The following is an 18,636-nucleotide window of genomic DNA, read 5'->3' on the forward strand; positions in this document are numbered from 1 at the left end:
CCAGCACCAGCTCAGGCACCCATGGGAGCTGATTTGGCAGAAAACTCAGCCGACAAGGAAAGGTCATTTTGGCCCAGAGGAGGACCCTGCCTCTTTGTGTTTCACAAAGAAGGGGCAGCTTGTATAACCCTTCCCATGGTCATTCTCCACTAGATACCTTCTTGTTTCTCATCTGTAGCCAACACAGGTTTAGGAACTGTTGATCTGAACCCTTGTTCAAACTGGCTTCATCACCTTATATCAGGTTTTGGTGAGGACACACTCACTCCACAAAACCAAGCCTCCCTTTTACATTTTAAAGCTGTTCAGCTGTTCAGCATCTTGAAGTCATGCCCTAAATTAACTTGGATACAATTTCCTGAGTGCACCTGTGTAGTCAAGCAGTAAGTTAAAAAAAAAAAAATCAGGTTTTTATACTTGCAGTTACACACATGCTTAAATGCTCTGAAGAAATAAAGGCTATAATAGATGTCACTTTTGCAAATATCTCACATCCTCATCTCCAGAGCAACATCAGCTTTGACTTCAGGATAATTACACATATGTATCAAAGTTGCCTGTTGGACTCTCTCACCAGCACATATATTAGTCCAAGCCTTTGTTGGCCATTTCTCCTTTCAGGTGTTATATAAATGAAACTGAGCTCTTCTCTACTTCCCATAGAGCAATAATTTTTAGTAAATCACTACTCCTGAAATCTCTGAGATCTGTATTTATTGGTATGCACAGAACTGAGTACGTTGAACCACCTCAGGACATGGTCATGTGAAACATAATGCAACACTTTCTCTTACAAAAGAAAATATTATTTTTTGCCAGTTCATAAATCCAGCTTTTAAAACAAGCACTACATTCACAAAGAAATGGCTTAGAAAAAAAAACCAACAACCCAAACTTATTTCAATGGGCAGACTCCCAACTCTGTGTAACTGGGGAATAGTCAGGCTTTTATCCTCCTATCACTGTAGTTCTGTTTAGTTTTTGAAATTCTGAGGAAAAGAGTACTAATCCTCTTTTCCAGATCTAGACACCTGGGATGTCCCTAAGGAGAAATTGTTAGGCAGAGGTCTTTGCTGTGAGACCAAGTTAAGGTTCTGCTGCAAACTCTGTGGCCAGAAAGCATTTTGAGGCAATCAGATCATGCTGACAGCCTGCTAGTGTACACTTTCTTAAAAGAAAAAAAAAAGAAACAGAGGGATTAGAAACAAGAGGAGTCCTTCCAATGAATCAAAGAAGATGGACAAAAAGAAAAATCTAGTCTACTGATCCAGATAATACAGGCAGACTAGCACGTACTGGAATTTGGGACTGAAACCAATGAGAGCTGACATGAGGACACACTGCAGGGAAGGACAAGCACAGCCATGAATGGTGCCATTGTGTGACTGTTTTAATTAATTTTTGTAATGAAGCCGAAGCTCTAATTTACCATATCCCAAAAGTAAATAGAAAAGGTTATGACCTTAGTTGCAGAGGTGGGGAAGGAACACCTAATTGTTGAGTAGTGAGCTATCACTCATTACTGCAGTTGGATAGATACAGTTGGTGTGTTACTATGAATAGTGCAGATTCAACAGTCAAAATAGTGGGTTGTCACAGCTTCATTCCCTCTTCCCTTCATCTTCTTTCCAAGCCTTTGATTACCAACATTTTGTACCAGTTTTACCATGTGGATTGCCATACTCCTGACTCCACAAGACTCTGACTTAACATGTCTGGGAACATAATAGCCTTTATTTTCTTAGTAAGCAGATGTGTGAAGCTTCAGCAGGATGCAGAGATTACAGGAAGTCCTCCCTGCCTTCTTATTTTCTGCTAACCCCTATGGGTATATACCTATGCAGGAGATAGTGATGGACAGAGAGTTTTTCAATGTAACATATCTACAATGTGAACAAAGTACAAAAGTCACATCTCTGTAACCATGGCCACTAAATAAATACAATTAAATGTGCATTATATGCTGTTCAGAACATGTCTGTGTATCACTCAGACTGTGAACAACCATCCCTGCACCTAATTTATGAGGTCATCTCTGTGGACCAGGGCAAAAGTGCGTGGACAGGTCTGAGACTGGTGTGAATCCTTATGCCTTGTCAAATGCTGTACCTCTATGTGTTCACATAAAAAGAGTACAATACTATTTACTCACTAAATTAAGGGTTTTCTGATCCAGATCTTTTTGTCTTTTGCCCTATATTATCAGTTTGAAGAGGAAATTATCCAGAATCAGAACATGAAGGATTTGAGCAGAAATGTTCATAGTAAAAAACGCTGTTCTAGCAAGTTCTGCTATGGCAGAAACAAAGGAGTGATCTGCATTAGGCTGACTAGTTCAGACAAGGCATAGCAGTGTTAGGGTGAATATTATTAGAAAAACACCTATAATGTGGTAGCTGTCGTCAAAAATTCCAGTAGTAAATAGCTACTTCCTCAAAATCCTTGTGTTAATATCCACCCTCCTTTCAAGCATATGCAGAAGCAGCTGCTGTTATTCTAGAAACACAAACATTTCTTCTGGCCTTGACCTTTCCTCAATATTACTGCTGAAAATCAGGCACTTCTTCTATATTGTGTCTTTAAACATTGAGTGGCAAGGCAGGTTAGTTAGCTGGTTGGCATCACATTTTACCAGTTTAGGTCCTGAGCATTAAATTTGATGTATTCTGCCAGGAGTCAAGATCATCAGAAAAATTCTCCTGGTGCTTTCAACATCTGGGGAAAAATCCTGAATGACTTTCTAAACTTTGGTTATATGGGGGAATGACAGATCTTCCCTCTTCTGTGGCTGTCAAATCAAAGGTGGACTACCCTTTTTTGAAGGACATCTTTTAACAAAACACAAATCAGCACAAATCCTGATGGCCTGTGCTACCCGACAGGATGATCTAACTGTGCCATTTGACTTTGAAGGCTGTGGCTGTGTGAATCAACCTCTAACAAAGGGTTTACCACAAATCTTGAGAGACAGCTGCCAGTCTTACTGATGATCAGGGATGATAGATAAGGAAAGCACTGATCCTTTCATGCTCTTGTCCCAGTGGGTTGAGGCACAGAAGCAGAAAGGGCAAAGATCCCATGATATGTGATCTGTGTATGCCCAGTGGGCAGCGTGCTGGTCTCTCCAAAGCTGTATCTCTTCTGAGGGCACCACAGCTGTCAGCAAAGGTAATGTCTCTCATTAGGCCTAGCAGGATATTTGGGAAAAGAAGCCAAATGTTTGAATGCATGAATGAGCTTTTCCTAAAGCCTGCCTGAAACATAAAGATCTTCAAAGCTAAGTCCGGACCTTTAAAATACAAAAAAATTTCTCCAGGTAACCTTTGACATTGCTCTTGTGAGTAAAAAAAGCAAAATGTTGTTTCTTAGAGAAGAGCTTCCACATCAGGTTTAGTTAGAGCAGAAAATACCCTCCCTGTCTATCTGGATACTTGGTTGACATCCACATCTTTTGGCCTTTTGTAGCTGAATCCCATGGCAACGCTGATTTCCCAGCCTGTGCTCTGCTGAGCAGGGATGGGTGAGCGGAGCCGATGGCTTAGTTCCAGCTGACAGAGGCTGCAGCATGGGGTTCCCTCCTGCAAATGCTGCTGGAAAGGGGGAGCAGATTTTGCATCCCTTCAGTCACAAAAGGAGCCCTTGGCTCTACTGCCAAGGCTGGCCTTCGGCTCTGTTGGTCTCAGTCATCTGCAAAGAATTGCTGCACGCTGACCCAGATACTCCATCAGCTCTGCTGCAGCGCTGGCTCAGCCAGGGGCTGCCATTTCCCTGCTCTCTGTTCTGCCCTATATCCTGCCTGGAGATTAAATTAAAAAAAAAAAAAAAGAAAAAAGAGGGACAAATTAATGTTAATCAGAATAGCATTTTCCTCCAATGATTTTTCTGCAAAACAGAGTTTCCCAGGGAAATCTGTTGCCTTAATTTTCCCCTTCTGTTCACCTTCCCTGACATCTCACTGTGCTGCTTTAACTCAGGAATCCTGACACATTTCTAACATACGCTGTCCTTAAGAGAAGAGAAATGTGCCATCTCCACTCTGTGCTTTCCTTGCATCTCCTCCATGTGTGCCATAGTATGTCAACAGAGAGTAGGGAGAGCAATTTATGAGCTAAAGAGGGGAGCCCAGAGCGAGGGCAAGCCCAGGCCCCTGACAGCAGCCTGAGATGCTCCCGTTGCACTCCAGGGGTGTGTTGTTAACAGGGCAGGGCACTCAGTCCAGTCCATCCACATATGAGGATGCACCTTGAGTCCTGTGTCTAGTTCTGGGCCCCTCACTTCAGGACATTGAGGTGCTGGAGTGTGTCCAGAGAAGGACAACAGAGCGGCTGAGGGGTCTGGAGAGCAAGTCACACCAGGAGCAGCTGAGGGAGCTGGGGGTGTTTAGCCAGGGGAAAAGGAGGCTCAGGGGAAACCTTATTGCCACAGCTACCTGTAAGAGGGGCCAGGTGGGGGTTGGGCTCTTCTCCCAGGCAATGAGTGGCAGGATAAGAGGACATAGTGTCAAGATGTGCCAGGGGAGATTCAGGTTAGACAGCAGGAAGAGCTTCATGGAAAGGGTTGTCAAGCATTGGAATGGGCTGCCAAGGGAAGTGGTGGAGGCACCAGTGCTAGAAGTGTTCAACAAATGACTGGATGTGGCAGTGTTGTGGTTTATTTGACAAGGTGGTGATTAGTCAAATGCTGGACTTGATGACCTTGGAGGTCTTTTCCAACCTTAATGCTCCTGACTATATAAGCAGTTTAGTGGATAATATTAAAGTGTCTTTATAGCTGCTAGTGTCCACTAGAGAGGAATTGAAAAAAAGCCAAAACCTTTAATTGCCTCTGAAATTTCACTAGAATCAAATTACATTGTCAAATCTATTTTTTTTCTCTAAAAAAATAACAGATGTAAAGGTATATATGGGAACACCAGTAAAGGGGAATGTTCATCTTTGTAGTCTTCCTGTAGAGGACTACAAGGCAACACCAGCAGAAGATCCCAGAAGACAAACTTTCTCCTCCTGGTTTGCTTGGTGTGACAGCACAAGGCCTTGAGAAGTCAGAGCATCCTGCAGCAGGATGAAGCACAGTGTGCTCCCTTGCCACCTTGGTAGTACAAGAGCTGCCTGGGCGTGGAGACTCTTTGATAGAACCCGGTGCACTACTGACTGCTCTGAATAAAATCCCTGTGTGCCTTTCTGCTCTGAACCATGTGGGGCCACAGGCTTGGTTCTCTGCTCCTCCATGCCACTTCTGTGTTTCCTGAAATGAATCATTTGGGCTAGAGTGCTTAAACTCCATCCCTTGGTTTCCAATGTTCATTAGACTGCTGCTGCAGCCTCAGAGGTAGCAGCTGCCCCTGTGTGCTGCACCAGAGCTGTGGTGATGTCTGTCCAGCAGGATGCTCAATGTGGTTATGGCTTTGTGTTTGGTGGCATGCAGCATGTGTTCAGCCACATATGACAGAAGAGACCACTACTGACAGGTTATCTTGCAGACAATATTGCTCAAATAAGTGGGAAGAAAATACTGCAAGGCAGAGCAATAAACACTGTAATCCACTCAGCAGGATTTGCAGGGCAGTAAGTGAATAATGCAGAAGCCAGGGGAAACAATGCAGCCTTATTCCAAGATATATAAAAATACAACTTTGGAGCCTGACCATTTCTTAGGATTTAAAAAACCCAATGCTGTAAAGATGACCAACTCAAGAGAACTAAAGGATTCCCTGACTTCAGGAGACATCTTTTCCTAAAAAAGGGGGAAGCCAAAAGGAGATGAGTTCTGAGAACCCTGGCCTACGATCTTTGTCTGCTGCTTTTCTTCTTGAGATAATAAAAATAGCAGTGTTTCCTGAAGGGCTCTTGCCAATGGAGGGACTGTGACAAGGACTGGTCTGAGGAAATGTCAACCTCAGTTTTAACTCAAGCCACTTATTTTTCCTCCCTCGCTGACCTCTGTTTAACCTCTGATCTTTATTCTACATCCACAGTCTTGCCAGGGCCAAATCCTCTAACACAGAGTGAAGTCAGAGTAACAAAGCTGTGGCAGGAGAGAGTGATGGAGAAGCTTTGTGGCAACAGGATTGGGTTTTGAGAATAGATCCCCAAGGAACAAGTGTGTACAGGATGTTTTCTCACTCCCTGAAGACTTCAGAGCACTTGTGTGGTTAGGGACAGAGGATGGACTCCCTCTGGAAGGAAGGAAGACTGGCAGCCTTGAAAGCCAGTGCCCAGCTGACTTTTGTGGAGATTGTCAGGTGAAAGAGGACACAACACCCTAAAGTTTGGTGCCCCACTACTCTGGGGAAAGGCTTCATGTTGCCCAGAGCCACACAACTTTATTTCAGCTGAGCAGAACCAAACTGAGGTGAAGCTTCCCCAGGACAAACAAGCTGAATCTTTTGTTCCCATCTTTCCCAGAAAGGGTTCCTGAAGCTGGGAATTGACTTGCCTTCCCCACTTCTCAGTGCACATTGCAAGGTCCATCTTCCCCAGGCTGCAAAGGCAGACAGAGTAATGTGATAAGAGATGTAGGTCTGGAGGCTGTTTTAAGCAGATATATATGATTTGGCAGTATAGACTATATTTGGGGTTTGTGGGTGGTTTTTGGTTTTGTTTTTGGTTGGGTTTTTTAATTTTGTTTTTATTTTGTTTGGGTTTTTGTGCTTTTTGTTTGTTTTTGGTTTTTGCTTGGTTGGGTTTTTTTGAGGGGCAGGATGTTATTAGAAGCTGTTCTATTCAAATTGTTGAATTGAGTACCTCATTGAAAAGTGTAGATGATTTGGTTCTTTCTGCATACAAAATCCACTGCATAGCATTGCAGAGGCACCAGTGGATTAAAAATAAGGTAATATGAGAAGTCAGTGAGCTGATTTGTCTGTCACCTGTCATGAGTTTAACTTTCAGTTGAATTCAGCAACTTTATTCTTAAAGATACTGAGCTTTCCAAGTAATAAAGTAAATGCAAAGATGGCAAGCATTGCATTTAAAATATTTATCAGGGCTAGCAAAATAGATGTGTTCCATTTTCCCATTTTTATTTATGAATTTAATGCAGCTAGATGAAGTAATTTTAAAAGGAGCACAGTAATATTTCCTTGCATTAATCACTCATTGATTGCCAATGCAATCTGAGATAGTGGTACCAAACAGGAAATATGCTTCCAGCTTTTGTTATCTGTATCCCACTGTGATCACTCACTGTGCTTGCTTTCCTCCTCCATCCCATGCCTCCATCACAGGCAAGAAGCTGAGTGTGCCAAGGAGGAACGATGGTCTGTGTCTGTGTTGTGACACCTGCTCCTCCTGCTCCCACGTGGACCAAACACAGAAGGCACAGTAAGTGCCCAGCTGCTGCAGCAGAAGCTCTTTGAAGCACTGTGTCACCTGTCTCTCTGATATCCCAACAAAACAGAGCTTTTGGAGCATTAATTTTTCAAGATGTGGGTGTTTATTTATACCATTGCAGTCTATGTAATGCCTGAACTGTGTTTTGCCAGGTTGCTATTTTATTTCTTCAGTATTCAATGCACTTTGTATTGGTGCTGATGGCAAGTCTCCCACTTAGAAATGCTGGGAGGAGGAACTGTCTATTGTGATAACAGCATATTGTATGTGAAATCTGATAGTGAGGATTTTGTAGATATGGCACTGCATTATTTAATTGATTTAATGTCCATGCCTTGATCTGCATTACGACTCTGAACTTAATGTAGTCCTTGAAATGAAAGCAGACTTTTCTAAAATTATTTTCTGCAATGGCCAAAGTAGAGAAAGAGAAAAGAAAAAGGGATGGTTTATATGCCAGGGGCTCCTGCATTTCACAAGTGACAGGAGAATTTCTGTCTCTTGAGACACTGAGGGTTTTATCTCCAGGTGGGAGCTGGGAGGCAGGAGCAGGTGTCTCTCCCATGGGCAAGCTCTGTGAAAGCCTGCATCCACCTCTGAGCAGAGAGCTCAGCAGCCCTGCCTGTGCTCCCCAAATCTCTGCCAGCTGTCAGAGTGAAATGGTTCAGCAGTGAGTCTCCCAGGCTGCATTCTGGCCAAAATTCAATTGGATTACAAACCCATTGCTCCAGCCTGTCCCAGAAGCAGGAAATCACCATCAGCTGGCAGCTGGGATCTGCTCACAGTGACAGGCAGTGCTGCTGCTCACCTGCTGCACTGTGTCTGCAGGAGCTCACTGGGAGCAGTGGCTCTCTTCTCTCTTTGCTGGTCTTAGGAATGCAGCACTCTCTCCTTCCCCAGGCTGGGGGAATGATGACTTCCCGGGAAAAAAATAGATTAAAAAATATAAAGTGGGAGGAGAGGCAAGGTGTACTGCTGCAAGCAGCCTTCTCTGATGGGTGATTTCTTGGCAAAACATCCTCTGAAACTCCAGCCACCAGATTCTCTCAAAGCACTATCACTCTGACTGAAATAGCAAATAGCTTTCACCAAAATAAGGAAATTGCTTTTATTTCACATACATTTTGGCTGTGGACAGCTTGGCTGTAGGTTGACTTTAGAATCAAATCAGAGACCTTGCCAATTCTACAGGTAGCAAGGCCATCTAATCACAGTTTGTCACCAATTTTGAAAAGGAGAAAGAAGTTTCCTGTTTGGGGACTAAATCAGGCTCTGATTATCTCTAATTAAAGGTAAGACATTCATGAGAAACAGACTGTCATACATACAGCTTGTCATGTTTCTTCCCTCTTCAGCACTGACTGCCTACAACACACTGAGGGATTTGGTGATGAGTCTTAGGTACCTCAGCTAAAGCCCCACTTCAGGCCATTTGTAAGCTGGATCTTCAGCAGGATTCTCTTGAAAGAAGAAGTCATTGCCTTTTCTTCACTTGTGGGCGCAGTGAAGCCATCACATTTCTGCCTTGTCAGCCTTTTATGACTGAGTATAAAGGTGAACAAGAAAGCAGGATGCTGTTAAGCTGTTGGCTGATCCCACAGAGCAAGAAGTGCCAGCAGTGGAGCACTATCAGGTTCAGGCTGCCCATGGGCTCCTCTGCATTGAAGGGATGAGACCTCTCGGAGCAAAAGGGGAGAGCAGAGAGATGTGGACTTCTGAGGGTAATCAGGAGCATCTTCCTATGAAAGAAATGGGGGAAGGAAGCTTTGATTCCTCTTTCTCCAACATGCCTTCACTTCTGTTTTTTTCCTCTTTATTTCTAGTTCCATGGAGAAAACATTGTTATTAAAGTAAAGCTCCAGTGACTTAAAATATGCATAGGGATTCTTTTGGGGAAATCTTGGCTCTGGTGAAGTCAACAAGAGTTTTGGAATCAACTTCAATGGTGCCTGAATTTCACCTTGTTGTAATACTGTCCTAAAATATCTCCAGGCCTGTACAAAAACCACTGTCTGCTCAATGCTGACCTTTCTATCACAGCTGAATGGAGCCTGGTACCCTCCTGTGAAATTCACCATTCTTTTGTGATAAAGCACATCCTTCTCTCAAGGGGTAACAACAAACAAATACTCCCTACTCATCCTGAAATGGGATCAGCAGTGTCATATATCACTGGGTACCATGAACAGACCTTTGTAGCTTCACTGGGAAACTGTTGGAAATCACATGTTGCTACAGAGGTTGTTTATTTGAAGGACAACTGTTTATTTGAAGGACAACTATTCCAGTAATCCAGATTTAGTTATTTTTGGTGTCTCTTTCCATAGGGAGCTGGCAATATATTTAAATTTGGGGGATCATGACTAGTTATTCAAGTTTCGCTCTGCTGGATTTGGGCTGTGTATATTTTGGAAACACTGTCTGCTCTGAGCAGCAGATAGCATGGTGCCACAGCCCACATCAGTGGAAAGCTCTTGAGATTATTAATTTTTTCATCTTCTATGTTCAGAGAAGGCTGTGCTCTTTTCTCCCTCTCTCTCTATTTTATTGCCAGTGTGAAATGCTTTAAAAATGCCATTAGGGAATGTGTTACCCAGTGGGATGTACACTATATTTCACTCTCTATGCTCTTTCCAAGAGCAGTGTAGCTCTGAATCTACAATATAATTCTGATGATTGAAAAAGTACAAGCCGTTTAGTTTCTTTTTGGTAAGTGTAAGTCTGGGTCTATTCACAACAGGCTTCTAATGTAATGTGCAGACCCATGTTTCCACAAATGCACAGTGATTTTGATCCAATTGGCCTGATTTTCCGAGGTACTTGAATATCTGAGGATCTTAAGCTGGTGGTCTTCAGCTTCTCAGCAAATGAGACCAGACAGTGCTGATTCAAAAGCTAGATCCAAAGAAGGAACCACCCAAATTTGTGAAGTCCAATGACTTTATCACTTTCCTTTCCCCCCTGTTTGCCGTTCCCATTCCGAGAAGAACTCAGACTGATTTCTTCACTTCCACTCTACCTTTCAAAAGCACTTCTGGAACATTTGCTTCACCATCCTCGAAGAGCCCTGGGATCAGGGAGTGTATCAGCAGGAAGGGGTGACTCAGCAGTGAGAAGTGGTTTTCAGCCAAACCTGCCTCCCACAGCAGCTCTGAGAGGGAGGAAGCAGCCCGTGTGTGCAAACACGGCGAGAGGGGATGGCAGCTGCTCCTCACACAGTATCTGCCTCCTGTGTCAGCTCTGTGTGTGCCCACCTAGCACCATCCTCAGCAGCCAGCAGCAGAGTGATCTCCCTTTGCAATCTTTTCCCAGCCTGCAGCTGGGGATCCCTCCCTGCCTCTTTCCTGTCTCACAGCTCGCCTGGCACCTGTGTCACTCTGCAGACCTCAGCTCTACTAGGGGACAACAGCACTTTGGGAGGCCCCTGAGAGAAGATGGGACTGTAGGTCTTATACATTTTATACTCAAAGATGTGATGAAGTGAGGTTGCCCTCTGCACTTCTTTGTCACCCCCAAGCCCAGCCTCAGGCTGGTTTGGCTGTGTACTGTGGGACAAGACCACAGAGGGACTGGGAACAGACTGTGCAGGAGCAGGATGCTCAGAGATGTCCCCGCCTCTGCTGTAGACTCACTGCATGAGGCTATAGGGGCAGGCGTCTTCTCTGTTCTCTTATTTAAAGGCTAAAATGCAGCTCTGACCTACCAAGATTAAAATAACTCAAGAGCCTGGTCTGTGTCTTATTAACTGATCATTGCCAGAAAGGAAGAGAAAAAATAAAATGGGAAATTAACTCTTTCACTTGTTTCATCCACTGCTGTCTTAATTCCCACAACCTCTACCTGCCCCCCTGGGTCCCTGTATATCTCTTAGCACAAGCAACAAATTAGTTTGTTCTACTGAGAGACAAAACCCTGGTGCAATGCATAGGGAACCCTATCATGTAGCTGATAGTTAAGTGCAAATTTAATTAAAAATACTTTTGAAAGAGAGGAGGTGGATGGTGAACCAGAGGCTAGAACAGAGGGGCTCCTACTGATCACTAAACCTACTTTGGTGTCTTTAATAGGAGTCACACTGGGTGTGGAGTCTGGGACATTTTGTAGACCTCAGCCCTCCACTGCTGTGACCAGTGCTGGAGGAGGATGGTTTTGAAGTCCCTTTCAGGCAGTTGTAGACCAGAGAAATGTATATATCCAAGATGCTAGAGATTATTAGAGTCATTTTCACTAGCACAGTTCATTAAAAAATGTCCTTGGTGACACAGTTACTTTGTTCTGTGAGTTATAACATGAGAATAAACATTTCCCTGCATAGGGAAAGGCTGATTACTCTCTACTAAATGCACAATGAGTAGCACCAAAATTGTGACCTTGAGGAGCTTTTGTCAAATAGGGGTAAAATGTTCCAAAGCCTAAAGCCTGGCTTTAACTCCTGGGAGAAGCACCAGTAGTGGGCTGCATGCTTCAGGATTCTGCTGTGTTCCTTGCAGGTGCTGGCTTGCTCCAGCTGATCTCCAGCAGATGATGTCCTAAGTTTAGTATCTGGAGTCTGTGGAGTTGGCAAGGCAGGCAGAGCACTCACGAATTGTTGGGGAGGGAAGATGTAGGGGGATAGAACATAAGTAAATAAAGGTAGTATAGAAAGTAATCTTACCCCCTAAAGAGTTGCAGCTGAGCCAATTATTAAGGATTAGGAGCAGGCCTGATGTTATCAGGCCACAGCTGTAGCCAATAAGAAAAGTGTTATAAGAGTGGATTGGTTGGTGGGAACTGGAGTTAGTTGGTTATTGTGAGGACAAGGAAGAGTCAGTGCCTAGAGGAGCTGCCTACAAGAAATATCAAGGAGGTATGAAACTCTAGCAATGTGGAACCTTTGTAATATAATGCCAATAGAACTCTTGCAATATATAATGACAGCAGGAAGAGATCCTTCAGCAGACCCTCTTCCTCCAATTTCCATCACAACCACTCACTTCTCACATGCTGCTCCTGCTTGGCCACGCTGGCCCATTGCTGCAAAGTGTCTGGTGGTGAAACATTTTTTTAGCTGTGAGAAACAGAATCCCTTGCCACTTGCATCAAGAAATTCCTACAGCATAACTCTATGTGCTTGTGTTTTTCCTCTGTTTACATAACTATAACTATTTTTAGCTAGGCAAGGACTTTTCATTGTTACCTCTGCTTATTTTCAAAAACTTTAACATGTGGTACCATATTAATCCCAATTATTTTGTGTTGCTTTTGTTCCCTATTCCCTTCATTCCTTGCCCGCTCTCCTCAGTGAATCCTAGCCCATGGTCTCCTTCCCAACAAGCATAGGCTGGTTTCAGCATGTCTGTTCCACTCTGATTTAGCCTAGCCCCTTCCCCCAACACAAAAATAAGAAACCCTTCTCACAATACCCAGTCACTATTGCTGGTGGCTTATTGCCAGCTCTTAAATTTACAAACCTATTTATAGCTCAAAATGCTTGAAAAGAAATCATTAAGAGAATACATTTGTGAATGTAGAACAAAGATCTGATTCTGTGATTTTCTTTATGCAATTACCTAGTGTAAATAACAGTGTTTGACACCTGTTTTCCTCTTCTATGAAATCTCAAAGCAGTTTACATCTATGAATCCATTGAGCCTGAGTGCTGCAGAGAGGGGAACGGTTCATGAGGATCTAACCACGTGTTCTGATCTACTGATGTTTTTTCTTTTAAATTCACTGACTTGCTCTTACTCTGTCTGTGACCCCACTCCTGCTCCTCCTCACTTCAGGGGCTGAAGCATGGGTGAATTAGACCTTCACAGATTCGAATTACATCAAAAATATAGCACTACAGCCCTAAATGGTGACATCCAATGGAGACCCTGAGCTCCTTGCTTTATTCTAAGCCATTAAGCATCATCATTCATCTATAAAATACAGCACAGTTGCACACTGATGCAGAGATTATTTTTTTCCCTATTTCTTCATTTCTCTTCACTATTAATGTAATGTGAGCATCATTCACATTGTGAGTGCTAAGGAGCACCATCCTAGTGTGCTCTGCTGTGACAGCCTTAATACACTTTTTGTGCAAATTATGTTTTGCTTTTTTCCTTTGGTTCTGATGAAAAACTGCAAACTTGCAGTTAGTGTTTGAAAACCAGTGCTAAGTTGAAAAGTTCATGCATTACTCATGGGACTGAACTTCAAAACCAGAATTTCTCTTCTGGATCATATTTCTACACAGGGAAATCAGGACTCAAGTTAACAATGACAAACCCCAAACGGGACTCAAACTAAGAACACAGCCACATGAGCTTATCGTGACATTTTTATCCTCAAATTCATATTTTTCCATTTCCCTGTCCCCCTTCAGATCTGCAGTTCACAAAAGCTCAGCTCAGCTGTAGGCCTGTTCACAGTTTCTTTCCATGGAGGCCAGCATTACAACGACAATCATGTTGATGCAACCAAGCAAAACCATCCACCTGCACCTGATATAGCCCAACAATTGCTGAAAGTACACCAAGGCCAGCTATTTCAAGTACTACATGAGCTCTTTCATCACTGTTTTTAACAAGATATTTTGTTTTAACTTCAATCCCATGTTCCCAAAAAGTGTCTTTTGGTGGAAGGGTTGATTTGCTTGGGAAAATTTACTCTTGCTATGAATCATCCTTTCCCTTGAATCTTTACTGTGAGCCTTGACAAATGTTTTAAAGTCCATTCAGTTTTCCCTGGGCAATCATCAACATGCAGATCAGAGGCCTCATTCTGAAGACTTCTGGCCATGCTAAGGTAGAGCTGTGAGTTCAGAACTCCTCTATTACACAGATTTTTACATGGATCCCTTGTACCCACCGGTGTGCCTAAAAGATACATCTCACAATATGTCCACTGGAAAATAAGGCAAAAACTAGCTGTCTTTGTGAAGAATATTTTAATCTAAGTTGAAGTATTAGGCTTCATCTATGAAAATTCAAGTGTATTGCTGTTTTTAGGTACCTTCTGTGCGAGGGATGTAACATAGTGATAAAGGGGGGACACAGGGAGTGAGGTAAAGGGTGGGGAGAGGACCTAGAACCACAATTCTTTCCTGCATCATGAGGTGGGGACTTGGGGTGAAACCAGAAATGCCTGTGTAGACATCAAGCACATGTCTAAACCTCCTCAGATTCCACAGAGGTTTTCTTCTACTCATGTGCAAAGCTAGCTTCACCTGGTTGGTCTTCTCACAGATCATGTCATGAGATGGATTAAAAATCCTCTTTTACCCCTTCAGTCTGTGCAAGGTACAGTCACTTTGAAACCACGATGGACTTGGCAAAAACACTTACTGAGATTCTTTCATATTCTTCCTTGTTATGTTCACTGGGCTGTGTTTACATGTTTTTGCCCACAGCTTGTGCACCATCACTTTTTATACACCCTGAAATATGCCTGCACTGAGACTGAGCATTCAGAGCTTTGTGGTATCCTTCTGTGTCTCATCCTCCATCCTTGGCTCAGATACATCTGCTTTACACCTTCACAGATATTCGGTGGAGCAGAAACCTGTTGGCTCTGTGGAGGTGCCAGCTGCTTTTTAGGGCAGAAAAAAATTACAGCCCAGAAAAGGGCCAAGTGGCTGATGAATAGCACAGGTGGGTGCCAGTTCACTGATGGCTGTGGGGCCTGTTGGCCTCTCCTGGCTACACCTGTGCTGAGGAGCTGGCACTGGTGCTCACCCTTGGGTCCTGGGGCCAGCTGGCATCATCTGCCCATCTCCCTTCTTTTAGCTTTGTTCCCCAACAAGTTTGCAGACTTCCTACCATTACTATTAGTCCCTGGTCCAGGCTAAGTGCTGAACCTCTGCTGAGGAGACTGCTGGTTACCTTGGGCCATGGTCATGGCCAAGACCTCTCCAGAGTTTCACAGTGTTGATGTTCCAGTATTTGACCCTGCTCTCCAGTACTCTATGCCAAATGCGTGCTGATTTGCTTTGTGGTGTAGCAATATCTTATTTCCAGACATGAAGGATTTTTTCCCTGTTTGATTGGTGTTAATTTCTGTGAATCCTCTCATTGTATCTCAGTGTTCAGTGCATGTGTCTCTTGGCATATCTGCAACAACACTTTGTGTGTATCTTCACTACAATTAAAAAAGTGGCAGCAGTGTTGTAGTGATACAACAGAAATCTCTGGTTTAAAGTAATCATAAATCATAGTTCACAAATTTCCCTTATTTATTTACAGCAAGATAAACAAATCCCTGCTGAATCCCAGGCTGCACACCTAGCTGGTATTTCTGCAAGATAGACACATCCTGTGCTCCAAACCTTCCAAAGTTTTAAGACCCTGGAGGTTCAGATCCTAAATAGCTCACGAAAGGTCATGAGGAAAGTCTGAAAAAGATGTGAAACAGCTCTTCCAAGAGACAAGCCAATACAGCAGCCCCTGGAGCACATTCTTCTCTAATTTAGTAGGTGATGGGACCTCATGAGGTGATGGCCTCATGAGATCCCACCTGGTGTACTGCATCCAGCTCTGGGTCTCTCAGCACAAGAAGGATATGGACCTGTTACAATGGCTTCAGATGAGGATAATGAAGATGATCAGTGGGCTTGAGCTCCTCTCGTATGAAGATAGACTGAGAGAGTTGGGCTGGTACAGCCTGGAAAAGTGAGGGCTCCAGGGAGACCTTACAGCATCTTCCAGTATGTAAAGGGGCTGCAAGAGGGCTGGAGAGGGACATTTTCACAAAGGCACAGGGCAAGAGGGAATGGCTTTAAACTGCAAGAGGGTAGATCCAGATTAGGTATTTGTAAGAAATTCTTTACTGTGAGCGTGGTGAGGCACTGCTCCATATTGCCCAGAGAAGCTGTTGATATTCCATCCATGGCAGTGTTCAAGGCCACGGTGGATGGGGCTCAGAGCAACCTGGTCTAGTGGAAGGTGTCTCTGCCCATATTTGGGGGAGTTGGAACTAGATGATCTTTGGAGTTCCTTCCAACCCAAACTATTCCATGTTTATGTCCCTTAATTTCTTTTCCTTCTGTAAAAATACATGCAATTATATGGAGGAGGAGGATTATGAATGAATTCATAATTAAGGAGCAAACTTAATTCATACAGGCCAGAGTCATAGCTCCAAAAGTAGTCAGAAAGCAAATCCCAAGGGAAAAGAAGGGGCCCCATAGGGCAGAAGAATGCTAATTCAATGGTCCAAAGATCTTGGTTGTATGTGTATTCATATATTACAACTCAAGGTGAGTAAAACAACTCCCATGACAGTGATACTGGAGAAGGCTGAAAAAAACCAAAACCACTATAAAACAGAAAGAATGAATGGAAAAGAGCAAGGAAGGCCAGCTGTGCACCCTATTGACTGCAAAGAGCTGCTACAAAGGGAAGTCCAGCTGATGTTTGCTGACTCCAGTGTGGTAGGTTTGTGGGTACTCCATGTGAAGATGAGAAGTAGCACATGTAGCTCCAGACACAGGAGCACCCTCTGCACCAACTGTGGGTGCCTCCCCAGCATCCACAGAGGACAGACACACTCAAGGGCAAATCAGGTCTCTTTAGGAACAGCCCCAGTAAGTCCTGGAGCAAATCCTGGCAGATGCTTATCAGATTCAGGTTGTGGTGGTTCAATCTGCCTGTATTAAAACTAGGGAAAAAATAGGGTAAGGTAATGGTAAGGCAATCACCTTCTTAATAACAGAGGGTTCACTCCTCACTTCCCCACTTACTAAAATAATTTATTTTCTACCATGCTTGGATCCTGGAATCTTTTTAATATTTTAAAATAACTTTTTCATTTTCCACCATGCTTGGATCCTGGGGTCTTATTTCTGCTGTCACATCCAGTTTGCTGAGAGAGGTAGGTTCTGTATCTTAGTCTGAGGTATGATTTTCTGTTTGTTCTTTTGAATGACTTTGCCCAAAGGGGTGATAATAAAAAAATGTGAGAGATGGTGTCAAAATAATTTTTCTGAGCCTGGAACACACATTTTTTTCATTATTCTTGACATTCTCTTTTATTTGTATTTTTTCACTTCTCCACTTACATTCAGTATTAAAGCAAAGTAAAACACATAGCACATATTATTCTCTTTTCATATTTCTTCCCTAGCATTGGCCCATTCTTATGTGAATATTTGGGAGCTCTGAACATCACATCTGGTCTTTATATTCCTGTGATTTATGAAGACACATGATTTTCCATTCACAAGTGCACAAGAGCATGGTCATATGACTCCTGCTATTGGGAGCTCTCCTGCTATTTAGCCAGAGCCAAAAGCTACAGAAGCATCCTAGAAGCAATCTCATCCAGCACCAAACTGAAAAAAAAAAAAGAAAAAGAAAAAATAAATGCTTAATATTGTCACACAGATCATCCAGAATTGATCTTATTGTGTCCTCCCATTCTGCTGGCCAAGTGGGATGATGCTTCCAAGAGGAGGGGGGCTAACCCAGTGCTTCATGCTTGTTGTTCATTGGGTTGGAGGGCTGGAATCTAGAAATGCTTCAGGAACAGACCCTCCCTCCATGCTGTTTAGAAGGGTGCCAGGGATGTCTGGTGTTTTCTTGGTACATGGTGCTGAAGAACTGAGAGGAAGAGGCCCAGGCTGCTGCCATGTGCTGTCAGGCCCTGACTCCCCCTATGGCATGGTCTATAAGTGGTGCCAGTGCTGGTGCCCCCACTCCATCTGCCTGGCTCCCAGCCACCCTTAGCATGGAAAGAGCAGAGCCAAATGGCAGCTCAGCCAGGCTGGAAAGGATAGAGAACAGGTGATGCTGTTCCAGAGCCCATCCTCAAATAAGGCAGCTTTAGGGAGAGAGTTCATCTCATGGTGATGCCACAATGGCACACAGGCACTGGCACAGCTGCCAGGGCCCTTCTCCCTATCTCAGTCCTCTTCATCTCTTTCTAAATTGCTTCCTCCCTACCCCAGATTTTCTGTTTTACAGCCTGCTGTAAGGGACCTGGCCTGCTTCTAGACACATTCTCAGCTATTTCATGCAGTCAGCAAAAGCAAGGGGCTGATTTTTGAATGAGTGCCACCCTTTTGACATTTGCATTTGGGAAATAGCATCTCCAACCTGTATGCCAGGGGTGACATCTCAGGATCAGGAGGTTTGTGTGGCACCATGGCTTTGATCCTGGGCATGGCCACTTCTCCCAAAGGTAATGCAGGGTAAACATTCATGCCCTAATCTAAATAAAACAAGCTGACATGTTTTCAGTCTTTAGTATAGACATTTTAGCAACCCTTTAAACAATGTATTAGATAATGTCGTGACATGGAGGGCACAGCGGTGCAGCTCCCACATCAAAGACAATGAAA

This window comes from Molothrus aeneus, chromosome 1 (genome assembly GCF_037042795.1).
Source record: "Molothrus aeneus isolate 106 chromosome 1, BPBGC_Maene_1.0, whole genome shotgun sequence".
Lineage (NCBI taxonomy): Eukaryota > Metazoa > Chordata > Aves > Passeriformes > Icteridae > Molothrus > Molothrus aeneus.